We start from the raw sequence: 22,844 nt of genomic DNA, 5'->3' as shown, positions 1-22,844 counted from the left end.
AAGAGCTTTTAACTATGTGGTTTTTTTGCCACAGATGAACTATAACTTGAGAACATTAAGATAACTGAGTCCTCTCTGCACTGCTTAAATGAAGGTGAACTCTATTAGACAATGACTTCCAGGACTCATTCACCTTCAATGGGTCATGTACAAGTTGCAAAGCTATACTGAGTTTCTGAGCATGTACAATGGACAGTTCAGCAGTACCTATAGATTAAAGAAGAACTTTGGAGTCAGACAGATCTGTCTTTGAGTTCTAAATCTCATAGTTTCTTCTTTTGAATAGCAGGAATTAACTGAGATAATGCCCAATATCTGGAGTATGACTAAACACTCAACTACAATACATCTAAAATTGCATAAATTATTAAGTAAAAACACTTAATAATAGCCATTCAGATTTCTATAGGTCTTAGATCTTTGGACAAGAAACCAGTGTACAAGTGAGATAGATTCATTCACCAAACATTTCCTGAGTATCTGCTACCTTCTTAACACTTCTGGGTAAATAAAGTCTGACTTGAAACTCGAACCTGTGGGGAAGACAAGTCCAAACAAATAATTACAATATTCAGCTTCAGTTCAGTTGTTCATTCGTGTCTGACTCTTTCCGACTCCATGGACTGCAGCACGCCAGGTCTCCCTGTCCATCACCAACTCCATAGCTTACTCAAACTCATGTCCATTGAGTCAGTGATGCCATTCAACCATCTCATCCTCTGTCATCCCCTTCTCCTCCCGCCTTCAATCCTTCCCAGCATCAGGGTCTTTTCAAATTATGATATATCCTACAACAAAAACATACATAAGATGCTTAAGAAGTACAGAGGAAAATGATTTACTGGCAAGGAGAAACAAGGAAGGTTTCATGGAGGAGATGAAACCACAGATGGGTAGAAAGAATAAAGGAAAACAGGAAGGCAACAGGAAGGGAATGTTTAAAGGCATAACTGAGATACTGTATTGCTGGAGATTAAAGTGCAAGCAAACGAGAGGCTAAAGAGTGTTAGAAGGATAAATCAGGAAGGATTTCATTCAATTTCTTAAATGAATAACTCTCTGGGGTGGGGATGTGAGGGGTGAGTCCTTGTTAAAGAATCATGCCTCCCTTCCGCAACCAGAGAACAGCTGCCATACAATCACTCTGGGCTTGCCTGGGGCTCAATGGCAAAGAATACGCCTGCCAATATAGGAGACGCAGGTTTGATTCCTGGATTGCAAAGATCCCCTGGAAAAGGAAATGGCAACCCACTCCAGTCTTCTTGTCTGAGAAATCCCATGGACTGAAGAGTCTGGAGGGCTACAATCTATGGGGTCGCAAAAGATCTGGACACAACTTAGTGACTAAACAACAACAATAATAATCACCTACTTTAACTGAATATATTAAATGGCCATTATAGAAATCAACTACTTTATACTTATACTTTATCACCAAATGCCCTCTCCAAAGGCTCTGAGAAGTTATATAAATCGTTCAAGGTGATGCAGCTGCTATCAAGGTGTGAACCTTGTTCAGCCTGAGCTGAACAAGCCCGGGCATGGGACTCCTTTCTGCCTGGCTGGGGTATCTCCCTAGGAACTAGGTATATTAACTGGGCTTTGGAGGCAATAGAGTTAAAAATAGTTTTAAACAGAAACTTAATGGATTCAAGGTCACATTTTATTTTTTATTTTAATTAGTTTATTTATCTATTTTTTAACTTTACAATATTGTGTTTGTTTTGCCATACATTGACCTGAATCCACCATGGGTGTACCTGTGTTTCCCTTCTGAAACCCCCCTCCCACCTTCCTCCCCATCCCATTCAAGGTCACATTTTAAATAAAACACTACCAAACAATCAATGAACGGAGTGTGGAAGTTCAATTAATAATTTTCAAATAAGACCTGTAAAAGATCCATCATTATATCCTCCATATTATATTATGGACATGATTTTATCAGTGTTTTACTGTAACTTTTACACAAATCAGACAGGAAAGCTGCTTAGACCAGACCTATGCATCATTTTAAGACTTGGGTTTCCATTATCATTTATTGCAGAACAAAAAGCAGAAAAAAAAAATCCCACATACGACCAGGCGAAGCTTGAGTTTATAAGCTGTGCATCTCTTAAAATGGCTCAGAAATCCCACAAAACACTAGGATGTATTTCTAGAGCAGGTGTCTCAGGTATACATAAGTAAAACCTGCCAACCAATTTTGATGCCTGAAGGTGTTGCTCTTTTGGACTTTCTTGAACTAGGAAGGAAATGTAACTCAGTCACTTAGAACCTGCTACTGATGAGGCACGGTAGGTGATAATTAAGCTTTTCCCCCTCTCTTTTAAAGTTCCAAAGTGGTTGCCATCATTCATGAAAAGCAAATGTGGACCAGAAGAGCAGATTTGGGCAACATTTTAACAATGAACCCTAATGATCTAATACTGGAATTCAGGAAAGTGAGAAGAACTATATTCTTTTTATAGAATACACACACTTAGGAGGAACATCTAAGAACAGTCAAGAAGCAAGCACTGCATGCATGCTAAGTCATTTCAGTCACGTCCAACTCTTTGTGACCCCATGGACTGCAGTCTGCCAGGCTCTTTTGTCTATGGGATTCTCCAGGCAAGAATACTAGAGTGGGTTGCCATGACCTCCTCCAGGAGATATTCCTGACCCAGGGATCGAACCGCATCTCTTATGTCTCCTGCATTGGGGGGTGTGTTCTTTACACTAGTACCACCTGGGGACCCCAACAAGCAAGAACAGAGAACGCTGTTTGTAAACAAACACTACTGCTGCTGCTAAGTCGCTTCAGTCGTGTCCGACTCCGTGCAACCCCATAGACGGCATCCCACCAGGCTCCCCCGTCCCTGGGATTCTCCAGGCAAGAACACTGGAGTGGGTTGCCATTTCCTTCTCCAGTGCATGAAAGGGAAAAGTGAAAGTGAAGTTGCTCAGTCGTGTTCGACTCTTAGCGACCCCATGGACTGTAACCTACCAGGCTCCTCCGTCCATGGGATTTTCCAGGCAAGAGTACTGGAGTGGGTCACCATTGCCTTCTCCCAGGAAACAAATGCTAGTAGTCTCCAATCTTTCTTTACTATATAACCCTATCAGTAACAATACCTTGACTTCATAACCCGAAGTATTTCTTTATAACTTATGTAGATAATAAATGCATACCAATGCCTACATTATAAGACACATACAAGTAGACATTTTAAATTATTTTATAAGAAAGTCTAACATTTTCTTTCTGCTGTTTTAGAGATCAGTGCCTTTCAGAATAACATGAATAAGACATAAACAGAGAAGTATTAAAAAACAAAAACCTATCTAGACACACTGGCAATAAGTATGCCTATGGAAAATGCTAAAAACCCACAGTTAAGTATGTTCAAAACCCACTATATAGATATGGTTTGAGATGGTTATAACTTGATTTGGAGATATATCTAAAATGCTTAAAAAAAAAAAAAAAGCAGTGCAGTCATCACAGGGACTGTGCATTTCCCGAAAGTGTCACACCAAGAACTGAGGACACTGCTAAAAAACATTAACATAGAAAAACGTTTCTGACAAGAAGGAACATAAACAGATTAAAACACTCATTGTAAAAATAATTTTCTCTATAGAATTTTACATGTAGAATTATAACTAAAGTTTAATTTTAAGATGCTCTTCTTAAAGAAATTTCTCTGAGGAAATCTGATGACATTTTTAATGTTCAGTATAGAATACGGGAAAAAGTGAATAGTAAGAATGTACCAATATTTATCTAGAACTATCATTTTTTTTTTATTATTTATTTTAGTTGGGGGCTAATTACTTTACAATATTGTAATAGTTTTTCCCATACATTGACATGAATCAGCCATGGGTTCACATGTGTTCCCCCTCCTGGACCCCTCACCCACCTCTCTCCCCATCCCATCCCTCTGGGTCATCCCATTGCCCCGGCCCTGAGCCCTTGTCTCATGCATCGAACACGGAATGGTGTTCTGTTTCACATATGATAATATACATGTTTCAATGCTATTCTCCCAGAACGTCCCACCCTCACCTTCTCCCTCAGAGTCCATAAGACTGTTCTATGCATCTGTGTCTCTTATTCTGTCTCGCATACAGGGTTATCGTTACCATCTTTCAAATTCCATATATATGCATTAGTATACTGTATTGGTGTTTTTCTTTCTGGCTTACTTCACTCTGTATAATGGGCTCCAGTTTCATCCATCTCAATAGAACCGATTCAAATGTACTTTTTTTAATGGCTGAGTATTATTCCATTGTGTATATGTACCACAGCTTCCTTATCCATTCGTCTGCTGATGGATATCTAGGTTTCTTCCATGTCCTGGCTATTGTAAACAGTGCTGCGATGAACATTGGGGTACACGCGTCTCTTTCAATTCTGGTTTCCTCGGTGTGTATGCCCAGCAGTGGGATTGCTGGGTCATATGAACTATCATATTTTTAAAAAGACATTAACTAGAAAGCAACATTCTAATTATTAGAAAGATAAACTCTCCAGTAGTGGATACAGCTATAGTCCCAAAGAAAATCATAACAACGACATCAGGCACTGTGCTAAGGCCTTTCACATGCTTCACACATAATCTGCTGAAATAGGTAATTACTCCAAAAGACAACCTCCTAATATTCTGACCCCACGCTCAGAAATTAACTGATTGTTATTTCTCAGGTACCCTGACAACAGAAAAAGAAGATTAAGAGTATTCTAGTAACTGGAAAGATTTCTCTCTTAGCATATACTAAAAAAAAAAAAAAAGAAAAGAAAAGAAAACCCCCAGTATTTGAGTTTATAAGTCAGTCTCCTGTGAATCCTAAGTTTATAAATCAATTTCTCTAGAATCAGAACCTGAAAATCCTCCTGAAATTGCAAAGCTATAAGCTAAATCATAGATCTATTTTTCTATCAAAGAACACTTTAGGAAGCCCTACCCTAAAAGAGGAAAACTACTAAACCATCTTAAATTAAATAATTATATATACATACTTCAGTAATTCATTAATAATAAATATATTACTTTTTAACTGTTAGTTATTTCTATGTATCCTGTCCCTTATCCAGACTAACAGAGCCACTCTTCTCAACTCCTTATCTGAATAAGGAAAAGTTATGCTGTAGAAACCCTTCCCAGTTAGCAAGCAACTGACCCCAGAAGGAACTGAGTATTTTCTTTAAACGGAATCTATTTCTTTAAGAAAAATTCTCATTTTCCCTCATTCCACTCATTCTTTATTGAATCATACTAATTTAAGAGGGTGGTGGAAAAAGTCAAAGGAAAACTGGACTTCTTCTATATGGAATGTTAATAGTTTTTAAAGATGTGAAACTTTTTTCAGTTCTTCAGAGGTAACAGAGTCACTACAGGTAGGCCTGAACTGATAGGATCTCTATCACAAACTTTATCCCACATTAGGCTCTCACCTCCAGAAAACAAAACGTATTAAGTCTTAGTAACTTGAAAAATCTGCAATTGGAAACCTTTGAGGACGGGAAAAAGAGTGCACAATCAACTCTGAGTTTCGGGAAAACTCTGGAATGTCAAGTATGTGACACAGAAGCTAGAGGCAGAGAAGCCAGTTAAGAAGAACCTATTTTACTTTCTAGATGATGAGGTCCTGAAAATGAATAGAACACATAAAGAACTCAATATAAGAAAAATAATTGTAGTAACCAAAAATGGTTGCTATCACTTAGTGAAAACTCTCTTGTGCTCTAAACTGTTAGTCGCTCACTTGTGTTCAACTCTTTGCAACCCCATGGACTGTAGCCCACCAGACTCCTCTGTCCATGGGATTTTCCAGGCAAGAATACTGGAGTGGGTTTCCTTCTCCAGGGGATCTTCCTGACCCAGGGATAGAACCCGGGTCTCCCACATTGCAGGCAGACTCTTTACCATCTGAGCCACCAGGGAAGCCTAAGCACTGTGCAAACCACTTTATATTTATTATCCCACTAAAATAACACGATTATTACCATTTTATAGACGTGGACATCATATCCAGAAAAACACTTGATTGGCATCTAGGTGGTAAAACCAAAATGTGAATCAAAGTTTGTCTAATTCCAAAGTTCAGGCATAAAGCTACAAACCTTAGTGATTTTAGCTAGACTACATCACTACAAACTCTGGCTAAGATCAAGTCAGTCCTTAAGAATCCCGTTCTGGGTTATAAGGAAGAGAACGAGCCCATCAACTGAGATAAAGGAATCAAGGAGGGAAGCAGGTCAGGAGAGGAAAATCAGTTCTATGCTCAAGGTACCTCCTCCAAGCAGAACCCCAGCTCCAACTCTGTCATCAATTAGAACTGCTTTATCTTCAAGTCAAGTTCCATATGCCTCTTCTCTCATCAATTAACCTGCCATTTTCACTCCCCAAATTTTTGAACTTCATCCTGATCCTCACCTTGTTTTCTAGTAATCTGACTGGAAAAACACTTGAATTCAGTAACCTCTTCTGGCTTCACTAGGCATCCTTTGCCAATTATCTCTTGCCTCTTCGAACTTGTCATGTCCGTTGGTAATTCCCATCAGAAATACCTCTGAAAACAATCTGGTTTTTTCTACTGCCTCAGAAATCATATCTCTTCTCTCTCTCCAGGCTTTTCCTCTCTACTAGTTCTATATTCCTAGTGAACCAATCTCCATGGACATGGGTTTGGGTGGACTCCGGGAGCTGGTGACAGATAGGGAGGCCTGGCGTGCTGCAGTTTATGGGGTCACAAAGAGTCGGACACGACTGAGCGACTGAACTGAACTAAGAGGAATCTGAGAATGTTGAATATTGAAAAGATGACTTGGAGAGGGAGTGTTGATAAATTAGATTAGCCTCCTGCCATCCAAGTCCATATTGTGCAACCTAAAATGTGTATTTGACCATGATATTCTTTTTAAGGTCCCCTGAAAGCTCCTCAAAGCTTTAAAATTCTGTATCATGACAAGGGAAGAATCTCCATGTCCTGGAATTTGCCACAATGACTATTGCACATGAACTCTTGGTATGAACACATGAAAAACCATCTGTGATTTCCTGATCACATCATACGATTACATGACTCTGACCTTTTGCCTTCTTTGCCAACCTGGCTAATTTCTTGTCATTCTATATCACTTCCTTGAGAAACCTTTCTTGCAAATTCTCTCATTGGATTACATAGTACATTATCTGCAGGAGATGCTCCACAATAAGAAAAGATACTCCAAGGAGGAGCCCAAGCACTGCAACGAAGAGTAGCCCCTGCTCACCACAACTAAAGCGTGAGCAGCAATGAAGACCTACCACAGCCAAACTAAAAAAGTTCAAGAAAAAGTTTCAAACACAAAATCCAATGAACTTTTATCAACACTCTCTCTCCAAGTCATCTTTTCAATATTCAACATTCTCAGATTCCTCTTAGTTCAGTTCACTCACTCAGTCATGTCCGACTCTTTGCGACCCCATAAACTGCAGCATGCCAGGCCTCCCTATTCGTCACCAACTCCTGGAGTCCACCCAAACCCATGTTCATCGAGTCGGTGATGCCATCCAGCCATCTCATCCTCTGTCGTCCCCTTCTCCTCCTGCCCTCAATCTTTCCCAGCATCAGGGTCTTTTCCAGTGAGTCAACTCTTCGCATGAGGTGGCCAAAGTATTGGAGTTTCAGCTTCAGCATCAGTCCTTCCAATGAATATTCAGGATTGGTTTCCTTGAGGATTGACTGGTTGGATCTCCTTGCAGTCCAAGGGACTCTCAAGAGTCTTCTCCAACACCACAGTTCAAAAGCATCAATTCTTCGGCACTCAGCTTTCTTTATAGTCCAACTCTCACATCCATATATGACCACTGGAAAAGCCATAGCTTTGACTAGACGGACCTTTGTTGGCAAAGTAATGTCTCTGCTTTTTAATATGCTGTCTAGGTTGGTCATAGCTTTTCTTCCAAGGAGTAAGCGTGTTTTAATTTCATGGCTGCAGTCACCATCTTCAGTGATTTTGGAGTCCAAAATAATAAAGTCTGACACTGTTTCCACTGTTTCCCCATCTATTTGCTATGAAGTGATGGAACCATATGCCATGATCTTAGTTTTCTGAATGTTGAGCTTTAGCCAACTTTTTCACTCTCTCACTTTCATCAAGAGGCTCTTTAGTTCTTCTTCACTTTCTGCTATAAGGGTGGTGTCATCTGCATATCTGAGGTTACTGACATTTCTCCTAGAAATCTTGATTCCAGCTTGTGCTTCCTCCAGCCCAGCATTTCTCATGATGTACTCTGCATATAAGTTAAATAAGCACAGTGACAATATACAGCCTTGACATACTCCTTTTCCTATTTGGAACCAGTCTGTTGTTCCATATCCAGTTCTAACTGTTGCTTCTTGACCTGCATACAGATTTCTCAAGCGGCAGGTCAGGTGGTCTGGTATTCTTATCTCTTTCAGAATTTTCCAGTTTGTGGTGATCCACACAGTCAAAGGCTTTGGCATAGTCAATAAAGCAGAAATAGATGTTTTTCTGGAACTCTCTTGCTTTTTTGATGATCCATCGGATGTTGGCAATTTGATCTCTGGTTCCTCTGCCTTTTCTAAAACCAGCTTGAACATCTGGAAGTTCACGGTTCATGTATTGTTGAAGCCTGGCTTGGAGAATTTAGAGCATTACTTTACTAGCGTGTGAGATGAGTGCAATTGTGTGGTAGTTTGAGCATTCTTTGGCATTGTCTTTCTTTGGGATTGGAATGAAAACTGACCTTTTCCACTCCTGTGGCCACTTCTGAGTTTTCCAAATTTGCTGGCATATTGAGTGAAGCACTTTCACAGCATCATCTTTCAGGATTTGAAATAGCTCAACTGGAATTCCATCACCTCCACTAGCTTTGTTTGTAGTGATGCTTCCTAAGGTCCACTTGACTTCACATTCCAGGATGTCTGTGATCCAGATAAGTGATCACACCATCGTGATTATCTGGTCGTGAAGATCTTTTTTGTAAATTCTTCTGTGCATTCTTGCCACCTTTCCTTAATTAGGTCCATACCATTTCTGTCCTTTATTGTGCCCATCTGTGAATTAAATGTTCCCTTGGAAAGCATTTATTTCCATCTTGTCTCTCAGTGACATCCTCCAACTTTTAATTTCAATGTAACTATGTCTTACCATTCAGTTTAATTTTATTATGTGCCACTATGTATTATTTCTATGTACCATCTCTAATTTTAATATATATTCTGTCTCCACATAGAACAGAAGCATTTTTTGAAGGCAGCGACTATGTCTTATACCATCTTTGATGTTCTAGGAATTTAGCCCTGTGCCTACACTTAGTAGGAATTAAGGACTAATCACACAAAAGATATGTAGTTGAGAGATAATAATAATTAAAAGAGAAATCAGCAACCAGGAATGCCAACAACTCAGTGATAGGAAACAGGAGAAAAAAGTAATCTGACATGAGATTGGAGAACATGTGCAAAGGCAATCACAGAATCAGGCATTAGTGTACTAGCATCCGAAAACAGCAAACTTTTCTAACAGTGATCATCAAATGATGGAATTTTTCTGTTTTATAGGCAGTTCACCCAAACAAGCAATAAACAGGTATTAATAAAATATAGGGTATGGATTTTAATTATCTTCTCCCACCAATGATATTTATTTTAATGAAATATGGTATGTCAAAGCAAGCTAGCCTGTGTAGGTTGGTGTAGATTCCTAAAACATTAGAATGGCAAGTCTTTAAAAAAAATTTTTTTTCTTCTTTATTTGGCTGCGCTGGGTCTTAATTGTGGGAAACAGGATCTTTAGTTCTGGCAAGTAAGATCCAGTTCTCGAACCATGAATTGAACCTGAGGCCCCTGTAAGGGGAGCATGGAGTGTTAGCCACTGGACCACTAGGAAAGTCCCTTGAATGAGAGCCTCAAATACATTGAAGTTTACAGTTGATCTGTCCAGGCTGGAAAATACAGAAGTGGCACTCAGTGCTACCAGGGTACAGTATGCTCTGTCAGTTCTTAGGCTCATGGCTTAAAATAGTTGTGCAGTTCAGGGTCAAAAGAGGCTAGGCCAACACTGTTAACACTGTCACGAATCAGCCTAATCCCATATAGACGGCTATTCTAAGATTCATCTCTAATAGGAAACTGAGCAACCAGGAAAGTCTAGCTTTCTACTTCCAAGTGTACATAAACCCACCACAGATTTTCTCTAAAACCATAGAGAGGATCATTCTAACCATGTAAGAACCATCCTACATCCTCTGAAATGTAATCCAGCCCCATCTTCAGTTGAGGGCAATTCTGTACTAGTCACCTCTTTTCACTTTCAATTAAGATGAGATGAATATGAGTACACCTTTGGAGGAGTAGGGGGAGAATTTTTAAAACTAAATTGACTTTCTTAAAATGAAGTAACATTTGGCATATTTGTGGGGGAATTAGAACATAGACAAAGAAAAGGTTCTGTTCACTTATAAAAATTCAGAGTATGATTAACTTAAAAACTCATTTACAGAAATAAACCTTAAAAGACAGAAATGTTTGCTCATTTGATGGAAAAGACTAACTTAAATAATTTAAAGATATGTGCAGACAAGGAAATGAATGAGCTCCACTGTAAAATTATAATCAAAGCCTAATTCTTAACAAATGATCTCTACATTTCCTCTTCAAAACAGTTCTAAGAATTAAGTTTATATTGTCCTTTTAATTTCTTCACCACGATAAAGCTCCAAAAGACCATGCATGAATTTACAAGATATCTGTATTAACATTTCATTTAAATATTCACAGCTAAGGTGTATCAAGATTATTTCTACACTTAACCATGATATACAGGAATAACTATGAAATAAATTATGTAAAGTTAAAGAAAGAACTAATTTAAAAAAAAACCCAGTGGATCACATTCATATTCCTATCCCCTTTGTCACATTAGGGAGTTTAATTATTATTTTCTATTTCTACTTTGCAGTCCCTTGGAAAAATTCAACGTGCTTTATCAGCTTGGGCAGACAATGATCTATTCATTACTAAGGAATACTCCTGCCTGCTTACCCCTGATTTTGAAAAAGAAAGGAACATGCAAGTGTTCTTATTTCTAGACCTAGTAAATCCTCTAAAAACAAAGATAGCTTGAAAACAAAACAAAACTACGTTTAGTTATAGTCTTCCAAAGGCCACTAGTAGTTTTGTATCGCTTAAAATTTTTAGTTTTAATTAATAAAGAATTATGAGTGATTTTAATATCCTGAACAACAAAGTGTAAAATTTGGCCAGATTTATCTCATCTGGACTATGGCTGTCCAACGTTTATCTAACATTTCAGTGAAAAAAGGAACTATAATGCTAAAAGACAAGAAAAAACTATTTAAGGTAACTTTTATTAGCAATTACAATAAATACAAAAACTCAATATAGAATGCCATTAAATAAAATCAAAAGATTTTACAGCAATACAGGATATTGAGATTTTCATACCACCATGACATAATAAAGTATTTTATTCAGTTAACAAAAAAGGCAAAGTATTCTAAAAGGTGAAATCCCAAGTTTCTGTATGGTTATTTTTATTACAGTTAAAATGAGTATCAGTCCTTGAAACAGTTGACAAACTTTGAAAAATGACCACATACTATATAAAAAACAGAATAAAGTATTTTAAATATAATTTTTTAAAAAAACAGAGCTGCATCTACTGAGTCAAATATTTACTAAGCACCAACTATAAGCAGGGGCTTCCCTGGTGGCTCAATGGTCAAGAATCTGTCTGCAAAGCAGAAGATCTGGGTTTGATCCTTGGGTCAGGAAGATCCCGTAGAGAAGGAAATGGCTATATACTTCAATATTCTTGCCTGGAAAATCACATGCACAGAGGAGCCTGGCAGGCTACAGTACTTGGGGGTTGCAAAGAGTCAGTCGGACACTACTGAGCAACTAACAATAAGTCGACATCTCAGGCTGTAACTATATGCAAGGCACTGTCTATGCACAGAGGAGGAAGCAAAGATAATCAGGTTACTATTAGAAACAGTATAGGGAACCATTACTTAGCTCCAACTTACAGCCACAATTTCAATTTCAAAAGCTGAATGCTACGGCAATAACAGTGTTTCAGGGCCTCTAGCAGATCAGGTGCAAGAGCCGGCAAGAAAAAAGATGGGAAATCTGGTTAGGAAGTGGGAAAAAAAAATTTAAGTCCACGAGTTCCCCAAATGTATCAGGTTATTATTTAATATCATTCCTCCATGATTTAAGGTTGCAGTATATAGAAGTTGCTAAGTGCTTTATTCTATGATCAAAAAATTAAATTTTTCTTACTTTAGAAAATAAGAGGATCCCTGGGGAGCAGCTGACATTCAATTCTAGAACAATCTGATAGGTGTGTGCATGCTAAGTCACTTCAGTTGTGTCTGACTCTTTGCGACTCCATGAACTAAGCCCACCAGGCTTCTCTGTCCAAGGGATCCTCCTAGCAAGAATACTAGAATGGGTTGTCATATCCTCCAATCTAAGTTAATATATAAAAAATTCTGAAGGGCAGAGGTTTAAATCCTCCCTCAGTAAGTTGTGACCTATTTAATTATTTACATTATTATGAATGCATTTGTTTAGTTTAAGCTACATTTTTCCTTTCAATCTAATTATACCACGTATAGTTCAGTTTACTGAGGAAATGGAGAACTATCACTACTGTCCATGTGGAGGACCAACTTAAAGCCACCCCTCCTTTCTAATCCTAAAGACACTACCAGAGAAATACTAGAGCTCATCAATGAATTCGGTAAGGATGCAGGATACAAAATTAATACACAGAAATCGCTTGCATTTTTACACGCTAACAATGAAAGATCAAAAAGAGAAATTAAGGAAACCACCCCACTTAACACTGTATCAAAAAGAATAAGATCATAGGAATAAACTTACCTAAAGAGGCAAAAGACCTGTACTCTGAAATCTGTAAGACCCTGATGAAAGAAATCGAAGATAACACAGATAATGACATACCATGTTCTTGGATTGGAAGAAACAGTATTGTCAAAATGTCAAAACCATACTACCCGAGGCAATCTATAGATTCAATGCAATCCCTATCAAATCAAATGGCATTTTTCACAGAAGTAGAACAAAAGTTTTTAAAATCTGTATGGAAACACAACAGACTCCAAACAGCTAAAGCAGTCCTGAAAAAGAACAACAGAGCTGGAGGACTTCAAACTATATTACAAAACTATAGTCATCAAAACAGTATGATATTTTCACCAAACACACAGAGATCAATGGAACAGGATAGAGTGCCCAGAAATAAGCCCATTCACTAATGGTCAATTAATCTACAACAAAGGAGGCAAAGGGAGAAAAGACAGTCTGTTCCGTAAGTGATGCTGGGAAAACTGGACAGCTACAAGTAAAAGAATGAAACTAGAACATTCTGTTAACACCATACACAAAAATAAACCAAAAATGGATTAAAAACTGGATATTATAAAACTCTTAGAGGGAAACATAGGCAGAACACTTTTTGATATAAATTGTAGCAATATCTTTTGGGATTCACTTCCTGAAGAAAATAAAAACAAAAATAAGCAAATGAAACCTAACTAAACTTCAAAGCTTTTGAACAGCAAAGTAAACCATAAACAAAATGAAAAGACAACCCACAGAATGGGAGAAAATATTTGCAAATGAAGTGACCAACAAGTGATTAATCTCCAAAATATATGAACAGCTCATGTACCTCAGTATCAAAACAAAACAAACAGCTCAATCAGTAAATGGGCAGAAGACCTAAATAGATATTATTCCAAAAAAGACATATAGATGACCCAAAGGCACATGAAAAGATGCTCAACATGCTAATTGTTGGAGAAATGCAAACCAAAACTACAAGGAGGTTATCATCTCACACCAGTCAGAATGCCCATCATTAAAGATTCTACAAATAGTAAATGCTGTAGAGGGTGCAGAGAAAAGGGAACTGTCCTACACTGTTGGTGGAAATCTAAAATTGGTACAATCATTATGGAAAACAGTATGGAGGTGGTTCCTTAAAAAGCTAAACATAAAACTACCATATGACCCAGTAATTCCACTCTTGGGCATATATTTGCAGAAGATCACAATTTGAAAAGATACACGGACCTCAATATTCACTGCAGCACTACCTATATTACAACAGCCAAAACATGGATGAAACCTACGCGTCCATCAGCAGAGGAATGGATAGGAAGATGTGGTTACATATACATCACACACACACACACACAATGGAATCTTAAGTCATGAAAATTAATGAATTTTTGCCATTTGCAGCAACATGGCTGGACATGGAAACCATCATACTAGGCAAAGCAAAAAAAAAAAATTATATCATTTACATGTAGAATCTAAAAAAATGATACACATGAACTTATCTACAAAAAAAAAAAGAGACTCACAGACTTCAAAAACAACCTTATTACCAAAGGGGAAAGGTAAGGGAAGGAATAAATTAGGAGTTTGGTATTAGTATATATAGCCTTCCCTAGTGGCTCAGAAGGTAAAGAATATGCCTACAATGCAGGAGACCCAGGTTCAATCCCTGGGTAGGGAAGATCCCCTGGAGAAGGAAATGGCAACACACTCCAGTATTCTTGCCTGGAGAATCCCATGGTTGGAGGAGCCTGGCAACTACTGTCCATGGAATTGCAAAGTGTCAGACACAACTGAGTGACTAATACTTTTATCTTTCACATTAACATATACACACCACTATATGCGGTGTATAAACACCATATACTTCCCATATATATATAAAATAGTTAACAAGAACCTACTGTAGAGCATAGGGAACTCTATTCAATATTCCATAATAAACTACATGGGCAAAGAATCTGAAAAACAATGGATATATGTGTATATATAACCTAATAACTCTGCTGCACACCTAAAACTAACACAACACTGTGGATGAAGCATATTCTAATATAAAATAAAAATTAAATAAAAAAAAAACCCACTTCTCCTTTTTATTTCAAATGTGAAACAGCCAAACTTGACTCAGTATCTACATCAAGACCCAGCAATACAGAACACTGCAGAAAGCTATTTCATCCCACATCTTGTATATTTACCTCTTACCTCATTAGCCAAAGCGGGGGGAAACTTAATTAGAAAACCCACCAAAACTCCTAACTCATTTTTTGACACTATAAATTCACTGATCTCATAATTTCTCCTCATATTATCTCAGTTCATGAAATGATCATTTGGCCCAGTCAAATTTGTCATAAAAGTACAAATACTTTAGAAAAATGTTTACAACAAAGTATCTAGCACAACAGCAGCTTCAAGTTTCTAAGTTTGACAATCTAACAAAAGTAAAAAAATGAAGAGGAACTCAGATACAAAATGAGTGAATTTTGGACACAAATATCTGGATTCTAGAATTAAAAATAGTTTATGAAGTAAAATTGAATAACTATATTAAATTTTAGTTCTGCTAAATGAAAAAATTGTAACAATCGGAAGTATTACTTAGCAAACAAACTATTGCCTCTTGGGACAGGAGAAAATAAAATTAACCTTAAGACCTTATTCCTTTGAGAAAGGGAAGAAGCAAGAAAAACTTGCCAACAATTTTCTTCCTAATAAAAATGCTTATGACACCTGCATGTCTATTTAAGCCTCAGGGAATTAGACATGGGTTATCCTGACTTTGCCAATAACTAAAGATGTGATTTGGGTAAATGTACATATCCTTTGGGTCTTAAGTTTTTTCTCTTATAAAGAAAAAGATGATCTGTAAAGGTCACTTACATATCAGAATTTCTATAATCTTCCAATATGGTTAAAAAAAATTTTTATACACATGAGCATATGTATATATTCACCTGCACACATACATATCCTGATACCGATCCAAATCTCTGTTTTAGTTAGTGCTAAAGAAAGCTTTAAAACTTTGTATTAAATACTATTTCTTGGTAATCAGACTCTTAGACTTAAGGATTAAAAAAAATAAATCATCAGTCTACTATTTTAAAACTATTTTCAAATACAATTTATTAATAGAAAATTCAAGGTATAGTAAGATGAGAAGACTGTCAGTGAAAAGACAGTTACTCAGTTACCAAGAGAAAGGGGCACAGCATGCCCCAAAGGCCACACAGGGAAGCCCAGAGTGGGTGAGGGGGCAGAGGGACAGAGAGGAAATGTGGACAAGGGCCTTTGTTGTGGTTTCCACAAAAAGGAAAAGGTGTGAGTCAGGAGAAACAGAGGCAGGGGAAACAGGCTTGGGATTGGCCAGTTTGAATAATTTCAAATGGCTCTGGGGCATGAAGCCTGTCCTTTGTTGTCTGGTACCTGGCCCTGTGACTAGAGCAGGTAGACAGTAGCCTGAAGCACGAGGGCCACAAAGATTGTGGTTGGTTGGGAGTAGGCTCTGGAAGGGTCTGTATTTGAAAAGCACACTCAAGGTGGAGTTGCTTACTATCTCCAGGAACTTTTTAACCCTGGAAAGAGCAGTTCCTTCAGGATCAGTGAGGCCCCAGATGTCAAAGCATCAGAAAACAGAAAATAAAACCCCCAGTTTACACATCCACTTAAGCTAACAGAGCAGTCTCACTTCTTTCTACTTGAATACTTACTACATTACCAGAACTGCGGTTTATGTTGCAGAAACAAAAATGAACATGTAATAGAAAATCAGACTGCAAAACGCTAAACACATACAACATATTGATTTAGAAGAAAAGCATTAAGGATAAATTTGTAATAACTAATAATAATTTACATCTAAATTTTTGGTATTTACCAAATATTTTGTGACAAATACAAGTGTTTTGGTATTTACCAAACATTTTTACATGCTACCGCATTTAATTCTCAGAAAAACCCAGTTTAGTAAGCATTTTGTTATCTTCATTTTACAGGTGACTACAACTGTGGCTCAAGAATGCTGAAGGCCATCCTTGATCATTGTCATGTCACAGACAGTACCTGGAAGATCAGGGTACTGAAGACAGGTCTTGACTCCTGTCTGTTTCACCAGCACCACATCTCCTTCATTTTAAGTTAAACCTATAGTATTCTTATGCAGAAAGAAATAGTTAACTATGCCTAAACAATGAGGATTCACTGCTTGATGGCCTTTACTATAACAACTGGGCTAACATACTGAAAAGCATGTAGGATTCTTAATAACATAAAACAAACAAACAAATAAATAAATCTTTTACTAGTGGTGCTTTTAAGTCATATTTAAAGGCACAGTTTTGTTTTTTTTAAACTTTGGTATAATAGCTGAGTGCCAGACTTTCCATAACCTTTTTAAGACTTGATTACCAAAACAACTTTTGCATTTCTCAGTAATCATGGGGAATATAAATTTTTAAAAGTGTTTCTACAAATTCAAATTAACTTTTTACCAAATGAAATCCAAGTAAATATTACATTAAAATTACTTTTGAAATGCATTTGTTAAAAATCCTGTCTTGTTATTTACTATTTAATTTAAAAAAAATCCCTCATAGAAGTCATTCTACAAATGCATCTTGACATCAGCACAACCCACCAATTAAAGAAGCACTTTCTTCCCAAGGTAGCAGCTGGAGTCTAAATTAAACTCCCCTTTGCCAATAGTTGTGAGGCTGAAAATGGAGTTCTTCCTACTTTAATACCCCAAGCAGAAAATTCTAAAGTTCAAGCAGATGAAAATACAAGTGCTCTTATGAGATCTCTTTGGACTACAAATCAGATGTCATATTCTTCACCTTCTAGCATCAGAAGTAAGACATTTTCTCCTTTGAAACTGAGACAAAAAGATTCACCTAATTCTTCTACTTCTAAATTTGTAGATTTTACACTATTTTCCATGGGGCAGGCTGACTAGAAATCTAAGGCATGAGGTGCTAAGGTAATAAAACGGTCAGGTCTGTTGGGATGTTTACCATAAAGTTAGAAAGCAGGAAGGGAGCAAAAATGACAGTAAAATCTCTGGCCTGAATATCAGGAACTAGTTTTTGGAAAGGTTAGGAGGTAACACCACCTAAGAGGGTTCTCAGCAGTATTTATTCTCACAAAGCTATTGATGCTGCTTGTCAGCTATTGAGAAGCTCAGGTCCAGGCAAGCACACTTCCTGTCTTAAAGGGCAGCTGGTCTCTGACCAGGCATCTTCAATGTCTGTATCCACTGGCAAGGGCATTCTGAGTAGTCAGAGGGGGTCCCAGATGGCAGTATGAATGCCCCAGGGTTTAGGGGCCTGGCCCTCATCTCTGCTGTTGCTGATGGCTAGGCATGTGTCTAGTTTAAAAAGATGGCAGCAAATCATTTTCTAAAAAAAATCTGCAAATCCTTAGTAATGACTCAAACTTAGATAAATGACCTTCTTTAAAGGGCAATAGCGTAGATTCAATATTAGATTTGATTTCAAAGATTTGCCGAAACAAACTCTGACATTTTTTGAAATACTGACATATTCAGAGTTTTACTCCAAAAAGTAATTAATTTGATTTAAAAATTAGAAATATTGTTAAATGATATTTTTCCTGAATTTTCCTCTTGGTTCACCGAAATAAAATTTAAGTGCAAATTTGTTTCCATACATTTGTGTTTAAAATGATAGAATTTTAACACTAAACAAAAATACCTCAAATATTTCATTTTACAAAATACATACATATACATATATTTCATTGTAACAAAAGAAAAAAAAGTGACTTCTTAAATATATCATAGTTACCTCTACTCATCACAAACTGCTTATGGGATGAAATTATGTTTGCCTTCCAGTTTGAAAATTATACACAGTTATCATTGCCAACTCAGATAACTGCCAAAGAATCCTTTTAAAAAGCACTGAGAGCTGTCTGAATACTTTCATTTCAACAATCAAGTTTACTTTGTGACTTGGGTTGAGGGTGGAGTGTGAGGAGGCCTGCTCATTTTTTAGGATTACCCCCAAATAGGTTGGTATCCTTAATTATAGGGTAGAGCTAGGGGAACAAGGAAGGTGATGAACAGGTCCACAGGTATAGAATATATAATCCCCTTACGTAAATGTATATATATAAATTGTACAGACACAAACTCACAGACAGACAAAATGAACTCAATCACATCTTTTGAAAATACACACTAAATTTACTCCATTCACATACACTATAAATTTACTCTGGCGTATCAAACTCTATAAAATGTAAATTAGCATTTAATTCTCTTTGGTACTTTGTTTCTTTAAAACTGAGGTGGGGGGGCACTTTTAAAACTTTTTCATGGTAACAACTTCCTTGGCCCTAAGGACTTAATGATGATTAACGATCAAATCAATAATTTTGAGTCTAGGTGGAATCTGGGTTCTTTCCCCCACATCCCAGTGTTAACTCTGTAACACTGGGCAAATTCTTTACCATTTCTAAGCCTTAATTTTTCTCATCTCCTAAAAAAAGCTATAACCTAAGATTGATACAAAACAAACCTCATGTAGCACAAAGTATAGGTTCCATGAGTAGAGAAGAACATGTCTGTTTTGTTTCCCCAGCACCTAGAACAATGTGCAGTACACAGAGGCAGATATTCAAAATATCTTGTTTATTATTTGTCCACTAAACAACCATAATAAATTTATAGCATCACTCTCATCAAATGAGTTGATGCTACATAAAAATGACATGCAGAATTATCTGAAGAATACACATTCTATACATGTAATTCCTATGATCTCTGGGTTTTTAAAAGTTATTTTTTAATGATATTTACTTCAGAAAGTAGATAAACGTGGATCTATACTGACACATCACATCCTGATCAAGAAGCAAGTCATGAAATATAGGCCTTATGGTATACCTTTCAGTATGCTTGATAACTGTATTAATTTTATATTAATATATTAAATATCAGTGTGCATAAATTAATGTAAGACATTAATTATCAATATATGCTGATATTGGGTGGGTCAAAAAGTTCATTCAAGTTTTCCCATAACACTGTATAAAAAAAGACCAAATGAAATTTTGGCCTAACCTGTATTTAGTAATATTGCTTAATACAAAACTAACATATTAAATACTAATAGCAATAGTTTACAAATATTAATGAAAATGAAATAAGACAGCTCTATAGCTTATATTCTTAGAATCTGTTTTTCAAAATTCATTCAAAATTGGTTTATGGTACATATATATTTACTAAAGGAAATGTCATTAGTTTCAAATTCCCTATCAACACAGAATACCATAAAGCAATACATTTTTTAAAATTCTAAATCTCTCTGTGGCACATATGTCCTGTGCCCCAAAGGTCGATAAACAGTAGAGGGCTCACCTAGAGATAGAGCTACCAGTGACTTCTTGAACATAACTACAACAATTACAGTAACATAACTTAAAATCATACTGCTTGGCTGTAAAGACAGTCGTGTTCACCTAGACCAGTCTTAGACGAAGTATTTCACTTACTAGCTGCCTAACATACTGGCTGTATGCCCTTGGCCAAGACACTAACCTCTGATAGCCTTGGTTTCCTGTTCTAAAAACTGAGGTCACCATCATTACCTGCTTCAGAGGACTGCCAAAATCAAATGAGTTAACATACATATAATGCTTAAGCACAATGTCTGACACTTTGAGACAGTGAATTGTTTCCACAACTGATGACAGGAAATACACAGTATTTGGGGAGTACAGTACAGTACATGGGGAGTTTATGATGAGACAAGTGGTAATGGTTACAGTGCCAGGGTTCTAGAGACAAAATGTGTATGGAGATTAGATGACCTTGAGCAAATTATTTACCACTCTAGGCCTCAGTTCTTACACCTGACAATACTTAACTTTATAGGGTGCTCTAAAGAATAAATGAGTTAGTATGTCAAGTGCCGCATACAGTATCTGGGATACTCTAAACATGCAGTAAATGTGAGTTTAAATATAATTAAAGAACACTTTTACTTCATGTTTCATTCATGAAAGGAAACAGAATTATTTATTTTCCTATCTGAAAGTGGAAGTTCGGCCCCATATATCATTCAATCTCATAAGCAAGGTATCAAGCCTCATAATACGGACAGTGGCTACATATTTGCTGACTGAATTTATGGATGCAGTCTGCTAGCAGGGAGTCCACGAAATGGATGAAAGTCTATCCAGAGGTTACTAAAACCATTTACTGCCCTATCATTAAAATCAATTTAACTACTGACATCCTACCAATGAGGACAAAAGGTGAAATTCTAGAAATAAAAACACAATGCACTTTAACTTTATAAAACTATATAACAAGTAATCAATAGGATTATTTATAAAATAAATTATTCCTTCAATAAGCATACTGTCATAGTTCATAGTATTTATGACAAATATCTGTCAAATGTTAAGAGTTTCAAATTTAAATGTAGATTTAACTATATGGGAAAATGGGTAAGATTTACAAACCACTTTAAGTGTAACTGTTTATCCTATGTAAATTCTGTTAGTACGTGTCATCATATGCATCTGATCTCTTCCCCTTTCTTCTCCCTCAGGTCCCTGGCCTAGACACCCTCAACTATAACAAGGATTTCCCACCCTCCCGCCCAATCCCACACCAGGTGCAGGAGGCACCCACTTACCACAGCACAGATCACTATCTGGTTCCTATACTTCTGTGCAAAAGCAGCTCCGCTTCTGTGAACAAAAAGCTGTGGTGACTTGACTCATTATTTACACAACTGGACTAAACTCTCTCGGGCCACATTATGAGGCACCTACATGATAACTTCTGAGGGACAGAAGCAACCTTGAGACTTTAAATACCTTTGACTTCTCCTTAAAACTTTCCTTACTGCTAAGATTCTCATCTGCAACTGTCTCTCAAAACAATTAGATGAATGAAACAATTAGATATGCAAGTTCCTCTTTTATTTAGTTTTACTAAGAACTTTTTCTTTTATGATCATAAACTCATTCCTTTTCAAGTATGCATCCTGACTCTTATCCCAAGGATCTATCCATCCCATTCTTCTATGAAATCAAAGCATTCCTCTACCTGTATGCCTTCCCCGAGTTCAGTATCAGGACTGTATGTACCGAGCAACGTTCCTTGATGGGTGAAACAGGAAAAAATCATACACATAAGACACAGCTCCTGTCTATAGGAGGTTTACAATTCAACTTTAGTATATAATAATATTCCTTTATCTACGCCTAAATTCTGCACTGTTTATAGAAGACTCTAACTGAATTTCCAACATGAAAAATCCAACATAACTTGAAATGACGGTCTTCATCCCAACCTTGCAAACTTTTTAGTCATCCTTTTAAGGTCCTGCTCAGTTGTTAACCCTCTCCATGAAAACACTCCCAGAACTCTACAAGCAAGAGTCTTTCCTTCCTCTGGACTTCCAGAACATCTCACTGACAGCCTTTACAAACCATGCTGTACTTTAATAAACTATATATTCATCATATTCCATTAAGTCTGAGATGCAAATGATCATAAGAAAGAGAAACTATTTTGCTAATTAAACTATGACATGCCTTTGATTATGAGGTGGATTTTAATTTTCAAGATGTTAAGTTGCTTAAAAAAAAAAATTATGTCTTAGAAACAAAGTGATTCGGTAGGTTCCACAATAGGGAATATATTGTTAGGGAGGCAAATTTCTCACTTCATCTTTAGTGTCTCAATGCCTATTACCATACTTAATACAAAGTAGAGAAAAGACACCAGCAAACCTGATGTTTTTACGTAATCCCTTCACACTTATTTCATGTCACCATTCTGTGTATTAAACAGAGGTTCAACAAACTGTCTTTTGTATTAAGCAATTTCATTGCCATAGCCTTTATCAACACCATGGTGAATTCACTGTTAAATTACCCCAATAACATCCTTTCTT

At 36.8% G+C, this 22,844-nt stretch overlaps 1 protein-coding gene and 1 long non-coding RNA gene across 4 annotated transcripts in view; both read right to left on the bottom strand.

The window, feature by feature from the left end:
• The window catches only part of SP4 (Sp4 transcription factor), an 81,379-nt gene that overhangs the window by 44,425 nt on the left and 14,110 nt on the right, over positions 1–22,844 (bottom strand). The gene's annotated exons all lie outside the window — the stretch shown is intronic.
• Positions 11,353–14,008, bottom strand: LOC145524352 (uncharacterized). The gene is made up of 2 exons (XR_014067423.1): positions 13,308–14,008; positions 11,353–11,702 (listed from the first exon to the last, which is right to left on the bottom strand). It is a non-coding gene; the product is annotated as an uncharacterized LOC145524352 (long non-coding RNA).

The sequence above is a fragment of the Giraffa tippelskirchi genome, chromosome 10, assembly GCF_054371585.1.
Source record: "Giraffa tippelskirchi isolate mGirTip1 chromosome 10, T2T-mGirTip1v1.2.pri, whole genome shotgun sequence".
NCBI classification, from domain to species: domain Eukaryota; kingdom Metazoa; phylum Chordata; class Mammalia; order Artiodactyla; family Giraffidae; genus Giraffa; species Giraffa tippelskirchi.
Note: the sequence above shows the minus strand (reverse complement) of the source record. Positions and strands in the feature narration are given on the sequence as shown.